The sequence below is a fragment of the Tachypleus tridentatus genome, chromosome 5 (assembly GCF_004210375.1).
Source record: "Tachypleus tridentatus isolate NWPU-2018 chromosome 5, ASM421037v1, whole genome shotgun sequence".
NCBI classification, from domain to species: domain Eukaryota; kingdom Metazoa; phylum Arthropoda; class Merostomata; order Xiphosura; family Limulidae; genus Tachypleus; species Tachypleus tridentatus.
In genome coordinates this window covers 2,968,028-2,988,854 of record NC_134829.1, presented here as the reverse complement: position 1 = coordinate 2,988,854, position 20,827 = coordinate 2,968,028, and the positions used below count along the sequence as shown (strand labels likewise).

Genomic DNA, 20,827 nt, shown 5'->3' with positions numbered 1-20,827 from the left:
TCAGAACGGCTGGTATGAGTATTAACACATTATCTCAGAACGGCTGGTGTGGGTATTAACACTTTATCTCAGAACGGCTGATATGGGTATTAACACAATGTATCAGAACGACTGGTATGGGTATTAACACTTTATCTCAGAACGACTGATATAGGTATTAACACTTTTATCAGAACGGCTGGTATGAGTATTAACACATTATCTCAGAACGGCTGGTGTGGGTATTAACACTTTATCTCAGAACGGCTGATATGGGTATTAACACAATGTATCAGAACGACTGGTATGGGTATTAACACTTTATCTCAGAACGACTGATATAGGTATTAACACTTTTATCAGAACGGCTGGTATGGATATTAACACTTTTATCAGAACGGCTGGTATGGATATTAACACTTTTATCATAACGACTGGTATGGGTATTAACACTTTTATTGATCAGGAGAGAACAACGTTTCTATATTCTTAGGTCATCTTCAGTTTCACCTGAAGGTCGAAACGTTGTATTCTGCTTATTAATAAAAGTGCTAATAGCTATACCAGCCGTTCTGAAAAATATATCTTCCGACCCCACAAGTTACTGACCAATAAATTTTCACCAATGACAGAACTTCTCACTTAAGCTGAACAATTATAGATAAATATCCTTTTTTTTTTCTGTTTCACTCTAATATAGGTTGCAAACCTCTTTCATTGGCAGTTAGTTAAAACTACAGAGTAGATTGGATATGGATAAGATGTGTTGCTGAAAGACGAAAGGTGGTAAACTTTCGAAACGTCGTCCTCTACACTTGTGTCTCCGCAACAGGCAGTTGCTGTCAATTCTACAAAGTTTCATCATGAATACTATGCCTAAACAATCTGTCAAAGAATGATGTGTTCTATCAAAAATGTAATTGGATGGCATTAACTGATAAATTTAAGTATTTCAAACTTTATTGAGTCAGATGTAAATACACGTAATGTTCTATGTCCTCCACTGGAAGAGACATCTCATACAGATGTTTTTGATTTCATTTCACATCTGTGGTATTCCCAGACGTTCTGTGATTATTTATACATTATTTTGCTTTTCTTTCAGACTCAAACAGCACTGATTTATGACGCAGTGAAATTATTTGCCAAAGCCCTTGCTGACTTTGATACCAGTAAAACAGTCGAGTTTCCTCCAATTTTCTGTGACTCTGGCGAACCATCTGAAGATGCTATTGGCACAAGTCTCCGGAATCTCATGAAACTGGTTCTCGTCCAGTGTTTACTTTTAACGTAGAAAATATCTGAATATAAGCTTACTTCAGAAAATAAGTTTTGTTTACAAAGAGGAAAGCATATCTATTGTCAGAAATAATTTAATTTGTTATAAAAATTGTAGCAATGGATAAATTTTTTGATTATTTTGTTACCTGAAGTGTGGCCTTAAAAAGATAAAAAAAACTGTTGCAAAGATAAATATTTGAGAATATTAATTCTGTAGCTCTGTTTTCTAATGAGTTCCTTCAAGTGTTCACATACCAAATCAACCTAAACGTTTCTATACAAATAGTCCTAATCATCTTCATAAATATATTTTAATCATACTTTTCATTTCCAAAAAAACTATTCATTTCTATTAGTATGAAATCTTCTAGGCCTAGCTTTGGTTTACTAAATGAACAAAACCATTATTATTTTCAGTGTTTGAATTATTTCTAAGCCTAACCAACTTTTTACGATTACGTATTACGTTCAAGCTATTGGTTATTGAAGCTAGTCCTAAACGGTACCTTAAAACTTTGTAAAAATAGAAAAACTGTTCATCAAAATATTTCTACTTTAATTCACTAAGACAGACGTAGAAGGATCACATGAACTTATAATTCTATGTTCTTCTCTCATAACCAGGTTAGTATGGACTAAGGTGTAATTTTTAGGCTTACGTTCTACACTTAAACATTGAGGAAGGTCTGACTTGAACATTTCATATAGGAGTTATTATTAAACCATCGAGTATAACTATTATTTAGAAAAAACATTCCCATCAATAAAGTACTTGAACTATTTATGTTATCTTAAAATTTGATAACATTTTATTTTCAGATAAAAATTCAAGGCTTGACAGGAGAAGTGAAATTTGATCAGCAAGGTTATCGTTCAGACTTCACATTGGATCTCCTTTTTCTCTCTCAGGATGGCTTCAAGAAGGTTCGTACTTATGTATTTCTACGTTTTGATAAGCCTTAAAGAGGACCTTGGAATGTTTTCAGGTTTAGCTCAAGTTATAACTTTGAATAGAAACTTTTATTGTTGAAAATGTAGCTTTTAGGGCCACTATCTTACTCGAATTTCATGAAGTTCACACTTTTTGTTTTCTTAACTATACAGAACATATTCCCAATCTATTAGAGCAAGAGATGTGGCAGATATTAAATAAAAGTCTTAATTAAGCAGTTATTAACCTACGTATCTTGTAACAAGGAAAATTGGGTCGGAGATGTTGGATAAGAAATGAATCACAGAAGTTATGATCAGGGAGTTACGTAGACAACGAGTCAGAAAAGTTGGGATCAAAGGTGTTGCGTAGGCAATGAATCACAAAAGTTGGGATCAGTGGTGTTACGTAGGCAATGAATAACAAAAGTTGGGATCAGTGGTGTTACGTAGGCAATGAATCACAAAAGTTGGGATCAGGGGTGTTTCGTAGGCAATGAATGACAAAAGTTGGCATCAGTTATGTTACGTAGGCAATGAATCACAAAAATTGGGATCAGTGGTGTTACGTAGACAATGAATCACAAAAGTTGGGATCCGGGGTGTTACGTAGGCAATGAATAACAAAGGCCAACTTTAAATACCCAGACAAGTTAAACGAAACGACAGCTAATAAAGAGTTTAAAATACCTCAAGTGTTTAAAGTGTATGTCCCTCCTCTGTAGAACAAGTGGTACGTTTACAATCGGGAGAATGATTCCCATGTTCAACACAGCAGTTAGCCAAATGAGACTTTTTCTGTCCTTAAAACACAAATCTCACTGTTATACCATCTTCATGTTGACAGAAGTCTGCCCTGGCAGAGTTACTAGGGTTACTTATGACACCAACCCTACAATGAGATTGATAAGTCATATAAAGCCTTTCTTCTCTCAAGACTGTAGAGCCCATTCATTGCTCTTTATAAACGTTCTGATCACTAACGGGTCAACTGTAAATAGACGATACCATTTAGTATACAAATACCCTTAATACGAATAGATCGTCTCTATAGCGTCACATACAAATATGTCATTAATAAACTCTGATAAAACTTGATAAAGTGTCTCAAAAGATCTCAGAAATTACCATGATTTCAACAAGTCACACAGTTAGGTAATGGAACATTGATATATTTTCATGTCACTGGAAGTACAGATATGCTCAACTGATAGAGCGACAAGATATACTGACTCGTCAGGATTGAGACGGAACTTATGGTAAAGCCAACATAACAAACAAGTCAGGTTTACACAGAATGAAATACAAAACCAATAGAACAAACAAGTCAGGTTTACACATAATGAAATACAAAACCAATAGAACAAACAAGTCAGGTTTACACAGAATGAAATACAAAACCAATAGAACAAACAAGTCAGGTTTACACAGAATGAAATACAAAACCAATAGAACAAACAAGTCAGGTTTACACAGAATGAAATACAAAACCAATAGAAAAAACAAGTTATATATTTGACAGAACGACTGACAAAACTGACAATCAAACAGGTCAGGTTTTAGACAGAACGACTGACAAAAGTGACAGAACAAACAAGTTAGGTCTTAGACAGAACGACTTACAAAACTGACAGAACAAACAAGTCAGGTTTTAGACAGAACGACTGACAAAACTGACAGAACAAACAAGTCAGGTCTTAGACAGAACGACTGACAAAACTGACAGAACAAACAAGTCAGGTTTTAGACAGAACGACTGACAAAAGTAACAGAACAAACAACAAACAAGTCAGGTTTTAGACAGAACGACTGACAAAACTGGCAGAACAAACAAGTCAGGTTTTAGACAGAACGACTGACAAAACCGACAGAATAAACAACTAAGGTTTTTGACAGAACGAGTGGCAAAACTGACAGAACAAACAACTAAGGTTTTAGACAGAACGAGTGGCAAAACTGACAGAACAAACAACTAAGGTTTTAGACCGAACGAGTGGCAAAACTGACAGAACAAACAAGTCACGTTTTATACAGAACGACTGATAAAAATCGACAGAACAAACAACTGAGGTTTTAGACAGAACGAGTGACAAAACTCACAGAACAAACAATTCAAGTTTTATACAGAACGACTGATAAAAATCGACAAAACAAACAACTAAGGTTTTAGACAGAACGACTGGCAAAACCGACAGAACAAACAAGTGAGATTTCAGACAAAACGAGTGAAAGAAACCGATAGAACAGATTATTTGTGATGTAGGGCTTGTGTAATAAATACATCCAACTATACTGTTGCAAAGCAACTAGAAATTGTCTTGATAGTGTAAGAAGTCACCTACAAAGGTAGAAATGAAATATAAACCTTATAGCCCGAGCGCTTTCCAACGGTACAACTTTCTTCATCAGGGGCCAACTGGGTGAGGTATTGATATATAGAGGGTGTTTAGTGAGATCATGGGGACGTGCGGTTCTCCATGTATTGTTTATTTCTTTGTGTTCTGTTGTGATCGTCTCATATTCGGCGCGAAGTAGTCGGTACCGAGGGTGCGTATGAAAAGGTGTTAGTGATATTTTAATTTGGAAGTGTATGTATGTTTGTAAACAAACATGCTCAGGTGTTTAGGTAAAGTGAAATAAAGATATGTTATATTAACCAATGTTTAAAAAATAAGCTTTGATATTTTTTGATAAAATAAGTGAAGAGTAAAGTGGCTCCATCTAGTAACTCTACAGTAGTTAAGTTAGTTATTAGATAGAGCCACTTCTTACCTTAACTGATACAATACTTCAACAACAGTAGACATCACAGATGTCATCACCCCGTTCTGGCTTTTGGGATATTAATGTATTTCCGACAAATCTAGATTTACCCAATTATTTCCCAAGTTCTTTACCAATAACGAGTTAGAATACCGTATTTCAGATTTTGTGCATATCGTGTGTGTGTTTTTACTGCTTGAATCGCTTCAAATGGCGGATGCGTTAAAACCACAGTTAATCCTACATACTTCATTTAATGTATATTTCGTGAAATTACATTCGTTTTGCGTTTTGTTTGTTTACTCTCCAGACAGTCCAGACCGTTTAACAGTGCAGATTAATTCGCAGTTCACTCAGAGAAAATATATTTACATGACAAGGTTGCTAAGGGTCTAAGGATACAAGATGTTGATAAAACATCCTTTCAGTATCCTCTAGAGACAACAAACACTTAAGGACAAATTCTGAAATCACACTACAAAGCGCACTTCCAAATCGATAGAGAGGAACGCCCTAATCTGAAAATTAAGACTATGATTAGTGAATTACAACTCGTACACAACTAATGATTTAAAACTGATGAAGTTTCAGAAACCAACAGAATTTCTAACGAGGAAGAATTAAATAACAATCACTCTTATTGGACAGCGTAACTGACAGTCTTGTAGTTTAGTCCAATACACATGCATACTTTTAGTATTATTAAATGTCGTCTTGGAATGGATAAACTGGAAAGATGTTTGACATAAAAGTGACTTTGCCATTTTTCACAAAAGACTATTGTAATAAAGACTGCAAGACTTTAGTTATTGTAAAATACAATTATGTCTCATTACTACAAATTAAAGTGTCATGACCATAGTATGTAATCATGGCCGTTAGGCTTAGCATTGCTGAGAAACGAAGACATTGTTTTGAGAGTTGCTTATTTTAACTGCAGTTAACTTGTTATGAGTTTAAGTTAAGATTTTTTTTAAGATTGCCAAATTAAAGAAAACCATACGAGAAAGTGTATACCCTTTGTTGTCGCTTTTCACTCATAAAAAAATGGTCCAACAGATACTAAAGAAATGGCCCGGCATGGCCAACTGGATAAGGCACTTGACTCGTAATCTAAGGGTAGCGGGTTCGAATCCCTATCACACCAAACATGCTCGCCCTTTTAGCCGTAGGTGCGTTATAATATGACGGCCAATCCCTCTACTCGTTGGTAAAAGAGAAGCCCAAGAATTTGGCGGTGGGTGGTGATGACTAGCTGCCTTCCCTCTAGTCTCACACTGCTAAATTAGGGACGGCTAGGGACAACTAATTAGTAGATAAGACATTTGCTACTATGAGGAGGCAAAGCTCAATTGCAGTCAGGCATGAATTTCCGCTTGTAGCTCTTGCGTTTGTGGACTGTCTCAGGGCATTCTCGTTTAATGCTCCAGGAGTAATCTGCCATCATATGTTTGTCCCATCTCCCTTGGTGACGCTCTTCCATGGTGTTGAGGTCTTGATGGAACCGCTCGCCTTGCTCATCACTTACAGCTCCTGGGTTCTCAGGGAATCTATCAAGATGACTGTACAGGTAATGGAGTTTGACACTCATGTTACATCCAAGATCGCGAAAAGCTGACAACATATTCGCTACAAGGGTTTCATAGTTGTCAGCTTTTTTATTACCGAGAAAGTTTGCCATCACCGCCACAAATGAAAGCCATGCAGTCCTTTCCTTGTCGTTCATCTTTCTGGCAAATTCTTGATCAAGCACAAGTGCACGAATCTGTGGTCCCATCAAAAACACCTGCCTTGATCTTCTCGAAGGACAAACCAGGGAGCACAGAAAATATGTGTTGGAAGCATTCACCGTCAGTATTTAACGCCTTCATAAACTGTTTCATCAAGTCCAGCTTGATATGGAGAGGAGGAAATATGATCTTTTCTCAACTGACAATTGGATCGTTGACAATATTTGGCATACCCGCCTTCAGAGTCTCACGTATGGGCCACTCCTTCTGGTTGCAGTGCTTTTCTCGAGCTCGGCTGTCCCACATGCTGGGGTACTTTGTAAATCCTCTTTGTTGACCAAGAAGGAAAGTGACCATTTTGAGGTCCACACAAATTGTCCAGTTGTGTTCGTGGTATTTTAGTAGGTCAATCACAGTCTTAATGTCATTATATTCTTCTCGTAAATACACAGAGTGTCCAATTGGAACAGCTGCATAGACATTGCTATTATGAAGTAGAACGCACTTAAACTTTGCTTAGAACAATCTAGAAATAATCGCCAGTCATTTGGATGGTATACTGGCATCCCTAATTCCTGGAGAAGACCTGAGATATTATGACAATAAACAAACATTATATATAATTAGAGAATAATGTTCGCCCTATTAAAACAATAGAGTCACGAATTTTAAACCCTTGTCATGTTTTGTCACTAAGTACAAATGATAATTAATTATGTTAGTATTTTGTAATGGGAACACCGATTAGTATGTATTTTGTAATGAGAACATCGATTAGTATGTGTTTTGTAATGAGAACATCGATTAGTATGTATTTTGTAATGAGAACATCGATTAGTATGTGTTTTGTAATGAGAACATCGATTAGTATGTGTTTTGTAATGAGAACATCGATTAGTATGTATTTTGTAATGGGAACATCGATTAGTATGTGTTTTGTAATGGGAACACCGATTAGTATGTATTTTGTAATGAGAACATCGATTAGTATGTATTTTGTAATGGGAACATCGATTAGTATGTGTTTTGTAATGGGAACACCGATTAGTATGTATTTTGTAATGAGAACATCGATTAGTATGTATTTTGTAATGGGAACATCGATTAGTATGTGTTTTGTAATGGGAACACCGATTAGTATGTATTTTGTAATGAGAACATCGATTAGTATGTATTTTGTAATGGGAACACCGATTAGTATGTGTTTTGTAATGGGAACATCGATTAGTATGTATTTTGTAATGAGAACATCGATTAGTATGTATTTTGTAATGAGAACATCGATTAGTATGTGTTTTGTAATGGGAACACCGATTAGTATGTATTTTGTAATGAGAACATCGATTAGTATGTATTTTGTAATGGGAACATCGATTAGTATGTGTTTTGTAATGGGAACACCGATTAGTATGTATTTTGTAATGAGAACATCGATTAGTATGTATTTTGTAATGGGAACATCGATTAGTATGTATTTTGTAATGAGAACATCGATTAGTATGTATTTTGTAATGGGAACATCGATTAGTATGTGTTTTGTAATGGGAACACCGATTAGTATGTATTTTGTAATGAGAACATCGATTAGTATGTATTTTGTAATGGGAACATCGATTAGTATGTATTTTGTAATGAGAACATCGATTAGTATGTATTTTGTAATGAGAACATCGATTAGTATGTATTTTGTAATGAGAACATCGATTAGTATGTATTTTGTAATGGGAACACCGATTAGTATGTATTTTGTAATGAGAACATCGATTAGTATGTATTTTGTAATGGGAACATCGATTAGTATGTATTTTGTAATGGGAACACCGATTAGTATGTATTTTGTAATGAGAACATCGATTAGTATGTATTTTGTAATGGGAACATCGATTAGTATGTGTTTTGTAATAGGAACACCGATTAGTATGTATTTTGTAATGAGAACATCGATTAGTATGTATTTTGTAATGGGAACACCGATTAGTATGTATTTTGTAATGAGAACATCGATTAGTATGTGTTTTGTAATGGGAACACCGATTAGTATGTATTTTGTAATGAGAACATCGATTAGTATGTATTTTGTAATGGGAACATCGAAGATAAGACAGGAGTTCTATAATTAATTTGATAGTCTTCAGAGGTGAAATATGAACAGTCTTAGTGCTTATCTGAGGATGTATGTAAAGTTAGATCGAAATAATAATAACCATGAGGTGTCAGGATAATTGAAAAAACAAATCAAATATGTTTTTTATTATGCATTTAATAATGAAAATAAATAAACAGAGGTCGTTATTTAAAGTCCCTCTGTGACACAGCGATATGTCTGTAGATTTAAAATTCTACAAATGGGTTTTTGATACTCGTGGTTGATGGACCACCGAGAGTCCATTGTTTAACATTGTGCTAAACTTTCAACCAACAATAACTTTTATTTATCATGCGTCTAACAATGAAAATAATAAGATAGGAATAGGTTTGATCAATTTAACAATAAAACTAATAAATTAAGTTTCTTAATTATATAGCTAATAATAAAATATGACTCATTATTATGTATTTAACAATAAAATTAATAAAATATGGCTCATTATTATGTACTAAACAATGAAATTAATAAAATATGCCTCATTATTATGTATTTAACAATAAAATTAATAAAATATGGCTCATTATTATGTATTTAACAATGCAATTAATGAAATATGACTCATTATTATGTATTTAACAATGCAATTAATGAAATATGACTTTTTATTATTATTCAACAATGAAATTAATGAAATATGGCTCATTATTGTGTATTTAACAATGCAATTAATGAAATATGACTCATTATTATGTATTTAATATTAAAAATGCTTATGTTCCAACGTTTCTTTTTTCGTGAGATCCTATATAAGAAAAATATAAAAAACTTCAAGACAGGATATTTAACTCAATCACATGCAAACCTGTCATGATCACATTATGTTTAAAACTCGTCACTTGATTCTGTACATTTGTATTTCAGATTGGAAAATGGCGCCCCACCTATCGGATAAACATCACACTTAATGCTACGTCTGAATACAATTCTCTCCTTCTTCAGAACAAGAGCTTGATTGTAACTACGGTCATAGTAAGTTCAGTATAATATAATACATTTTGTCCTATTTAACCGTTACACTAATAGTAAGTTTAGTAAAACATGATACATTTTGTTCTATTTAACCACTACACTCATCTTTCTTTCAGTACAACATAAAACACTTTGCCATCTTTAACCACTACACTAATGGTAAGTTCAGAATAACATAATACATTTTACCCTCTTTAACCACTACACAGTATGTAAAGATGAGATCCCGGTTGTTATCACATTAAGAGTAAAGAACAAAATTCAGTTCAACAAGAAAACGAAGATGAAGTTCCAGTTATTACAATGTTAAGAGTAAAGAACGAAGTTCAATAATGAAACAAAGTTAATGTCTCCATATTACTACATAAAGAGTAAAGAACGAAATTCACCAATGAAACAAAACTAAAGTTCTGATTATTACAATGTTAAGAGTAAAGAACGAAGTTCAAAAATTAAACAAGGATGAAGTCACGTTTTTTACAACGTCAAGAGTAAAGAATGAAATTCACCAATGACACAAATATACAGTCTCTGTTATTACAACATTAAGAATAAAGAACAAAATTAAACAATGAAACAAAAACAAAATCATGTTTAGAACAATGTTAAGAGTAAAGAACGAAGTTCAAAAAGGAAACAAAGACAAAATCATGGTTAGAACAACGTTAAGAGTAAAGAACGAAGTTCAAAAAGGAAACAAAGACAAAATCATGGTTAGAACAACGTTAAGAGTAAAGAACGAAATTCAAAAAAGGAAACGAAGACAAAATCATGATTAGAACAGCGTTAAGAGTAAAGAACGAAGTTCAAAAAGGAAACGAAGTGTTAATAATAAAACATACGTTTTGGATAATTAAAATAATCAACCAATTTTAAAATATCTAAAGATTGTAAGAAAGTAAATAATATTCAAGCATTTGATTTCATCACATTGTACATCACAATTCCATTTAATCTTTGTTTTACATTCATTAATAGATCAGTTCTGTTTTTCTTTTATAGAATTGGTAGAAAGAAAATTTAGCTCCAAAACCATAAAAGATATATTTAGTTTCCGTATTTACAATGATTATATATTTTTCAATAAACAGGTTTTTAAACAAGTAGTAGTAGTTCCAATCAAAGCTAACTATTTCACTTGTATAAAATATTTATATCTTTACTATTATGAAAATATATTTATTAAAACTATATAAATCCAGATATTTTACCTTAATTTACAGATAGATATATAGATAATTTAATTTGCATAAATAATCCTGAAATACCTAACGTTATTAACACTATTTATCCAGCAGTATTAGAAATTGAAAATAGTTCAATACGTAATACAGAACAACATTACGTAGATTTAGAAGTTAAATAATTGATACCAATGTGAATATTTTTGTTAAAAGAAAATATTTTGCATTTTTAATAGTAATGTTATAAGCATTATTATTTCGCAATTATTTAGATATTGTAAAATTTGTAATAAATTACAATATTTTATCAGTTATGTTGAAGTACTGATAAAATAATTAATAGTTAATGGATTTAAAAAAATTAAATAAAATTATTGAACTATTCTGCAACAAGTATAAAAATGCATTAAATAAATATAAAGAAATAAAAATTAGAGACATTTTACTTAAAATTACTAATAACTACTTTTAGTTATGAATAAGGTCATTTAACAACCTGGCACCATTTTATTCGGATGTATACCTTGCCGGATATAAAGGCAAGGTTTAGGGCATGACTGTCTCAGTAGACTTAATAAATGAGTGGTTGTTGGGAGCTATACTAGTTTATTTATACAAGTATAATTCGTTTACCAACTAGTGCCTTTCTACCATAATGGGCGCTGGAATGCTAGCTTCAAGAGGTTCGTTTATTTAACTTACTTATTCCCTAATGGTAGTATCTTATTTATCAATTATTTTTTCTTTCTCTTCTTTAATTTGGAGAACAGTCACCTTCCCACAACTTTTTGCAGGCAGTGAAGGGTTATGTAGATGTGGGACGTTGTTGGCTTGAGAACCCACATCTCGCTCTCCTAATTTCCATTTCTATATATATTATTTTAATTATTATTTCTATTGCTATTCCTTTACTTTGTTTTATTTCTTTATCTGAGACTAGCAAATGGAGGTTGAGACTGATAGATGATGTGTCCCAATCGCATTGTGGGTCCTACGTCTTCAGTCACCTCTAACACCTAGTGTACATTTTATAATCTCACATTACACCCTGTACAGTGGGATACTTTCAATTCATGCAGCGTTTTTATTTGATTTTTATTTAATCTTGTTTTTCTTTTAAATTATAACAAACTAATATATATATACATATATACAAGTGAGTGGTAAGTAGATACGGAGGTAAATACGTTTGATACTTTTACTGGTTTTTATAACATTGTAGTAGTTGTTGTTGTTTTGAATTAAGCACAAAACTACACAATGGGCTATCTGTACTCTGCCCACCTCGGGTATCAAAACCCGGTTTTTAGCGTTGTAAGTTCGCAGACATGCCGCAGAGCCACATGGGGGCTATTACATTGTACCTGTAATATCTCTAAGTAATCACTACAAACTACCAGATATTTAAAATGAATGATATTTTCATATATTAATTTCTTTTAATTATATTCAATAATCTTAGAAGTAAAATGTTTATTTAATTTTAAATTTTATTAACACCTTCCTGCTATTCTTTTACAAAACTAAATCGCACTATGAACTACTACAATACAAATACCAGTTCTTACTATAACAATACGAACACAATAACATTTATTTATTTTCATGTTCATGTTTTATGTTTATCCATGTCACATATTTCTATATGTTATGTTCCTTATAGTAATTGAGGATTATAATCATTCGTAAAATTATTTTCTTTTCTTTTTACTAATTTTCTGTACAAAGTGTTAGTGTCTTGTTCTGATAGCGGTGGTTCTAAACTAGATGTATAACCTGGTTCGTTATTGGTTAACTTTACACTGTTACAAGTTAATTCTGTAGGATCATCAGTGTCTTTAAACTGTATCGCAGTCACTAAACGTTTCGAACGCTCTTATTTTCACTAGTTTCTAATTGTGACAGAAAGATTAACTTTTGTTCTTCCATCTACTTCTTCGTCTGAAACTGTTACTATGTCACTTATCAACAACGAAAAATAAGAACATGGATTTCCTTTATTTAGGGTCACGGGTTCGAATCCCGATGGCACCAGACATGCTCGCCCTCCCAGCCCTGGGGCGTTATAAAATTACTATCAGTCCCACTATTTGTTGGTAAAAGAGTAGCCCAAGAGTCGGCGATGGTGGTGATGACTAGCTGCCTTCCCTCTAGTCTTACACGTTAGGGACGGCTAGCGTAGATAGCCCTCGAGTAGCTTTGCACGAAATTCAAACCAAACAAAACCTTTATTATATAATGAATAATAATTTAACAAAAGAAACTCTTCAAGAGAATAGTTTTAACTCTTCCTTCTTACCAAGGATATAAAACATTCCATCTCATTATAAACCAGAACTATAAAACTTTCCTAACACTCCTTGAGGTCCCACGCGATCCATTAAACGAACTGTAATACTAAAGATCAAAACGTTGATAAGTCCGGTTAAAAATAGCTTTGGTTCTAATTCGATTGGAGAAACTTGATGGTTTACGCAACACACGTTCGAAGCAACGAAATCAAATAATTTGATTAATAATTTATATTTTTACTTCTAATGATAAAAAGGTTAAATTTGTGTGTTTGTTCGTTTATTTTGAATTTCGCACAAAGCTACTCGAGGACTATCTGCTCTAGCCGTACCTAATTTTGCGGTGTAAGACTAAAGGGAAGGCAGCTTGTTATCACCACCAACAGTCAAATCTTGGGCTACTCTTTTACCAAAAAATAGTGGTATTGACCGTCACATTATAACGCCCCCACGGACGAACATGTTTGCTGTGAGGGGTATTGGAACCCGCGACCCTCAGATTACGAGTCAAGTGCCTAAATCACCTGGCCATGCCGGGCCAGGAAAGGTTTAAAAGCCTTCCAGACTGTAATAAGTTTATTACATTTTCTCCAGTTTCTCTTAATTCGTACTAAATAACTTCCTAAATACTTTTAATCCTTGATTCCATCATGACTGTCTGTTTTAGTTTATTATCCGTTCGTATTTTCCAAACGCCAGACCACAGACCAAAGGATTTCTTTCTTCATTTAGTTTTGATTCCTTGTATAATATAAATAAATGTTCATATCATCAGTAAAAGATGATATAAATAAATGTTCACATCATCAGTAAAAGATGATATAAGTATGTGATTATAACTAGATATTGATCTTAAGTTTCTTCCTTAAATTACAAAGTTCTACTGAAATAAACAACCAGTTATCGGATCTCGTTGTTTTACACCTTTCGTAAAAACAGTATGTGAAGTTGAAACCAACCCATGAACAATATGGTACCTCTATATACTGTGTTATAAAATATGGTACCTCTATACACTGTGTTATAAAATATGGTACCTCTATACACTGTGTTATAAAATATGGTACCTCTATACACTGTGTTATAAAATATGGTATCTCTATACACTGTGTTATAAAATATGGTACCTCTATACACTGTGTTATAAAATATGGTACCTCTATATACTGTGTTATAAAATATGGTACCTCTATACACTGTGTTATAAAATATGGTACCTCTATACACTGTGTTATAAAATATGGTACCTCTATACACTGTGTTATAAAATATGGTATCTCTATACACTGTGTTATAAAATATGGTACCTCTATACACTGTGTTATAAAATATGGTATTTTTGTACACTGTGTTATAAAATATGGTATCTTTGTACACTGTGTTATAAAATATGGTATCTCTATACACTGTGTTATAAAATATGGTACCTCTATACACTGTGTTATAAAATATGGTACTTCTATTCACTGTGTTATAAAATATGGAATCTCTATACACTGTGTTATAAAATATGGTATCTCTATACACTGTGTTATAAAATATGGTACCTCTATACACTGTGTTATAAAATATGGTATCTCTATACACTGTGTTATAAAATATGGTACCTCTAAAAACTGTGTTATAAAATATGGTACCTCTATTCACTGTGTTATAAAATAGGGTACCTCTATACACTGTGTTATAAAATATGGTACTTCTATTCACTGTGTCATAAAATATGGTACCTCTATTTACTGTGTTATAAAATATGGTATCTCTATACACTGTGTTATAAAATATGGTATCTCTATACAGTGTGTTATAAAATATGGTATTTTTGTACGCTGTGTTATAAAATATGGCATCTTTGTACACTGTGTTATAAAATATGGTATCTCTATAGACTGTGTTATAAAATATGGTACCTCTATACACTGTGTTATAAAATATGGTACCTCTATACACTGTGTTATAAAATATGGTACTTCTATACACTGTGTTATAAAATATGGTACCTCTATACACTGTGTTATAAAATATGGTACTTCTATTCACTGTGTTATAAAATATGGTACCTCTATTTACTGTGTTATAAAATATGGTATCTCTATACATTGTGTTATAAAATATTGTATCTTTGTACACTGTGTTATAAAATATGGTATCTCTATACACTGTGTTATAAAATATGTATCTCTATACACTGTGTTATAAAATATGGTATCTCTATACACTGTGTTATAAAATATGTATCTCTATACAGTGTTATAAAATATGGTATCTCTTTTCACTGTGTCAATCACCTTTATCGTAACACTACCAAAACCAAATATTCTAAGTTTGTTTGTTTTTGAATAATTATGATTTATGCAGTCAAAGAAGATTTCAAGAACTAACTTCACAACAGCTAAACTTTCGTTTTTTTGACTTACGAGAGTTATTATATCACAATAATACGTATATTGTCATAGATATTTATTATATCACATATAACACGTATATTATCATAAATACTTATTATATCACCCATAACAAGTATTTATTATCAATATTTACGAATTTCAAATTTTAACCAAGGTTCGAACCTCATTAAACTCATATCTATGTAAGGTCATGGTGCTCATTCCATCCATTCCTGCGACACTAAATTAAGCTTATTCCAAACAACTTAAAGTAATTAAACGTATTCCAAGCAACCGAAATATTCCTTGTTCAGTTCTTATTCAATATTATTACTCATTCTTTTCCCATCTTACTAGAACCCACCCTACACCATGTTGAAAGATTCAGCGGAGCTGTTGTCAGGAAACGACCGTTACGAAGGTTACTGTGTGGACCTCATCTATGAGCTTTCCAGACAGTTAGGCTTCACGTACCGGTTTAAACTGGTTAATGACAATGCCTACGGTATTAAGAACGACAAGGGAGAATGGAACGGAATGATCGGAGAATTGATTAGAGGAGTATGGCATTTTAAAATAACAATAATAATAATATAATACAATAATAATAATAATGTAATATAATAATAATAATATAATATAATAATAATAGTTCACCAATAATAATAATATAATACAATAATAATAATAATGTAATATAATAATAATAATATAATAAAATAATAATAGTTCACCAATAATAATAATATAATAAAATAATAATAGTTCACCAATAATAATAATATAATATAATAATAATAGTTCACCAATAATAATAATATAATAAAATAATAATAGTTCACCAATAATAATAATATAATAATAATAATTCACTAATAATAATAATATAATATAATAATAATAATATAATATAATAATAATAATAATAATATAATAATAATAATTCACTAATAATAATAATATAATATAATAATAATAATTAACTAATAATAATAATATAATAATAATAATTCACTAATAATACAATGTAATAATAATAATATAATATAATAATAACAATATAATATAATATGCTTCCAAAAAACTTGTTTGGAATTGTTTGAACCTCAAATATATTGATTTCTTTAAACTACAAATGTATTTAGAATTGTTATTTTCTAATATCTCAAGGCTGTGTGATTATAAGTTTTTGTTATTTTCGAAGGTAGGTTATAATCATGAATCTTTTGTGTGTTCGTGTTATACTGGCCAACTGACATTCTGTAAAGTAATTTTCTAATCTAAAACTACGATATGAAAAATGCTTATAATCTTTTAAAATGTGATCTTTCACAACCATGTTCCACTTCAGGGCTATGTTTGTTTGATATTCAGGAAGCTGACATCGCTATTGTAGACCTCACCATCAGTAGCTCCAGAGAAGAGGCTGTGGATTTCACTATGCCTTTCATGAACACTGGCATCAGCATCCTTTTTAAAAAACCCGTTACCAAGGTGACATCTTTGTTTTCCTTTCTGTCTCCCTCTCCATGGAAGTCTGGATTTACATGATGGGAGCTTATATTGGAGTGTCTTTGACACTCTTTCTCGTGGGAAGACTTAGCCCGTACGAATGGGGCAACCCTCATCCGTGTCGTCAAGACGATCAGGTACTGGAAAATAGCTTCAGTTTGCTCAATAGCTCATGGTTCACCATCGGATCTCTCATGCAGCAGGGCTCAGACTTGGCACCAAGGTAGGTTTATGTTTGGTTGTAATATCTCAGACGATTCAAAGCTCTACAGTTGTTTCATGAAAATAGGTTATTTCTCGTCTCACGAAAAGCTACTTACTCAGGACAAATTGAAAGTCAACTCAGTAAAGTTAATGTAATATTTTCACTTGATAGTTGAAATGTAAGTGTCAGAAAAAAAACTGCTTTGGTTAAAAAATAAACTGGATTAATTAAAGTTGGACCTTAAACCTTACATATAGGTGTTAATAAATAACAAGTTGGACCTTCGACCTTACATATTGATGATAATAAATAACAAGTTGGACCTTCGACCTTACATATAAGTGATAATAAATAACCTTAAGAATAATATTGAAAATACTGATAATAAACGACAATTAAAAAAAACATAAAACAATCAATACGTCTGTCCTTCAGCATGTTTTTTGAGTTGTGTTTAGTGTTATTACTACCAACAAATTGTAGTTGTGTTTTTAGTATTATCACTACAAACAGATTATAGTTGTGTTTTCAGTGTTATCACTACAAACAGATTATAGTTGTGTTCATAGTGTTATCACTACAAACAAAATATAGTTGTGTTTAGTCTTATCACTACAAACAGATTATGGTTGTGTTTATAGTGTTATCACTACAAACAGATTATAGCTGTGTTTTAAGTGTTATCACTACAAACAGATTATAGTTGTGTTTATAGTGTTATCACTACAAACAGATTATAGTTGTGTTTATAGTGTTATCACTACAAACAGAATATATTTGTGTTTATAGTGTTGTCACCACAAACAGAATATAGTTGTGTTTAGTGTCACCACCACAAAAGAATATAGTTGTGTTTAGTGTTATCACTACAAACAGAATATAGTTGTGTTTAGTGTTATCATTACAAACAGAATATAGTTGTGTTTAGTGTTATAACTACAAACAGAATATAGTTGTGTTTAGTGTTATCACTACAAACAGATTATAGTTGTGTTTTTAGTTTTATCACTATAAACAGAATATAGTTGTGTTTAGTGTTATCACTACAAACAGAATATAGTTGTGTTTATAGTGTTATCACTACAAACAGAATATAGATGTGTTTAGTGTTATCACCACAAACAGAATATAGTTGTGTTTATAGTGTTATCACCACAAACAGAATATAGATGTGTTTAGTGTTATCACTACAAACAGAATATAGTTGTGTTTATAGTGTTATCACCACAAACAGAATATAGTTGAGTTTTTAGTGTTATCACTACAAACAGATTATAGTTGTGTTTATAGTGTTATCACTACAAACAGATTATAGTTGTGTTTTAGTGTTATCACCACAAACAGAATATAGTTGTGTTTAGTGTTATCACTACAAACAGAATATAGTTGTGTTTATAGTGTTATCACTACAAACAGAATATAGATGTGTTTAGTGTTATCACTACAAACAGAATATAGTTGTGTTTATAGTGTTATCACTACAAACAGAATATAGTTGTGTTTAGTGTTATCACTACAAACAGAATATAGTTGTGCTTATGGTGTTATCACTACAAACAGATTATAGTTGTGTTTATAGTGTTATCATTACAAACAGATTATAGTTGTGTTTATAGTGTTATCACTACAAACAGAATATAGTTGTCTTTAGTGTTGTTACTACAAACAGATTATAGTTCTGTTTTTAGTTTTATCACTATAAACAGAATATAGTTGTATTTAGTGTTATCACTACAAACAGAATATAGTTGTGTTTATAATGTTATCACTACAAACAGAATATAGTTGTGTTTAGTGTTATCACTACAAACAGAATATAGTTGTGTTTAGTGTTATCACTACAAACAGATTATAGTTGTGTTTATAGTGTTCTCACTACAAACATATTATATTTGTGTTTATAGTGTTATCACCACAAACAGAATATATTTGTGTTTATAGTGTTATCACCACAAACAGAATATAGTTGTGTTTAGTGTTATCACTACAAAAGAATATAGTTGTGTTTAGTGTTATCACAACAAACAGATTATAGTTGTGTTTAGTGTTATCACTACAAACAGATTATAGTTGTGTTTTAGTGTTATCACTACAAACAGATTATAGTTGTGTTTATAGTGTTATCACTACAAACAGATTATAGTTGTTTTTATAGTGTTATCACCACAAACAGATTATAGTTGTGTTTACAGTGTTATCACCACAAACAGATTATAGTTTTGTTTATAGTGTTATCACTACAAACAGATTATAGTTGTGTTTATAGTGTTATCACTACAAACAGATTATAGTTTTTCTTAGTAGTGTTATCGCTACTAACAGATTCAAAGTAATACAGCATGGTCTGAGGAATAACCAATAGTTATAGTTCTTTTAGAATAATATGTCTTACAACTTACAGTGTACAGTTCTTTTAGAATAATACATGTTTACAACCAACAGTTACAGTTTTTTTAGAATACATGTCTACAACTAAGAGTTACAATTTTACTAGAATAAGTGACTACAATAACAGTTACAGTTTTTTTCTAGAATACATGTTTACAACTAAGAGTTACAGTTTTTACTAGAATAAGTGACTACAACTAACAGTTACAGTTTTTTCTTGAATACATGTTTACAACTAAGAGTTACAGTTTTTACTAGAATAAGTGACTACAACTAACAGTTACAGTTTTTTTTCTAGAATACATGTTTACAACTAAGAGTTACAGTTTTTACTAGAATAAGTGACTACAACTAATAGCTTACAGTTTTTCTTGAATACATACATGACTACAACTAAGAGTTACAGTTTTTACTAGAATAAGTGACTACAACTAACAGTTACAGTTTTTTCTTAGAATACATGTCTATAGAACTAACAGTTACAGTTTTTCTTGAATAATACATGTTTTAACTAAGAGTTACAGTTTCACTAGAATAAGTGACTACAACTCAACAGTTATTGGGTTTTTTCTCGAATACGTGATCTACAACTAACAGTTACATAGTTTTTCTCGAATACGTGACTACAACTAACAGTTAATAGTTTTTCTAGAATACACGTTCACAACTAACAGTTACAGTTTTTTCTAGAAATACAATGTTTTACAACTAAGAGTTATAGTTTTTCTTTTGAATACATGTTTACAACTAAGAGTTACTAACATTTTTTTAGAATACGTGTCTACAACTAAACAGTTACAATTCTTTTTTTAGAACACGTGTGTTAGAAGTAACAGTTACAGTTCTTTTACAATGGCCATGTCCACAACTGACAGTTACAACTCTTTCTTTCAGAATAACATGACTACAAACAGCATATTTGCTCTTTTATAAAACATGTGACTACAACTAAAAAACTAATGTGACATTAGAACTCACGTTTATTATTTTCCAGGATAGAGCTACATATCAACCCAAAAAATTGTAATATATATTTCTTCCACAATTGAGCCACGTCAACCC

The 20,827-nt window shown here is 31.6% G+C and overlaps 1 protein-coding gene and 1 pseudogene across 3 annotated transcripts in view; one reads left to right on the top strand and one right to left on the bottom strand.

Moving 5' to 3' along the window:
• The window catches only part of LOC143250405 (glutamate receptor ionotropic, kainate 1-like), a 34,822-nt pseudogene extending 17,322 nt beyond the window's left edge, over positions 1-17,500 (top strand). Inside the window, exons 5-9 of the transcript XR_013028171.1 lie at positions 1,085-1,243; positions 2,080-2,184; positions 9,694-9,801; positions 16,018-16,221; positions 17,035-17,500. The product of XR_013028171.1 is annotated as a glutamate receptor ionotropic, kainate 1-like (transcript). The remainder of the gene's footprint in view (positions 1-1,084; positions 1,244-2,079; positions 2,185-9,693; positions 9,802-16,017; positions 16,222-17,034) is intronic.
• LOC143250404 (glutamate receptor ionotropic, kainate 2-like) overlaps positions 1-20,827 on the bottom strand; it is a 260,380-nt gene that overhangs the window by 147,087 nt on the left and 92,466 nt on the right. The window lies entirely within an intron of this gene.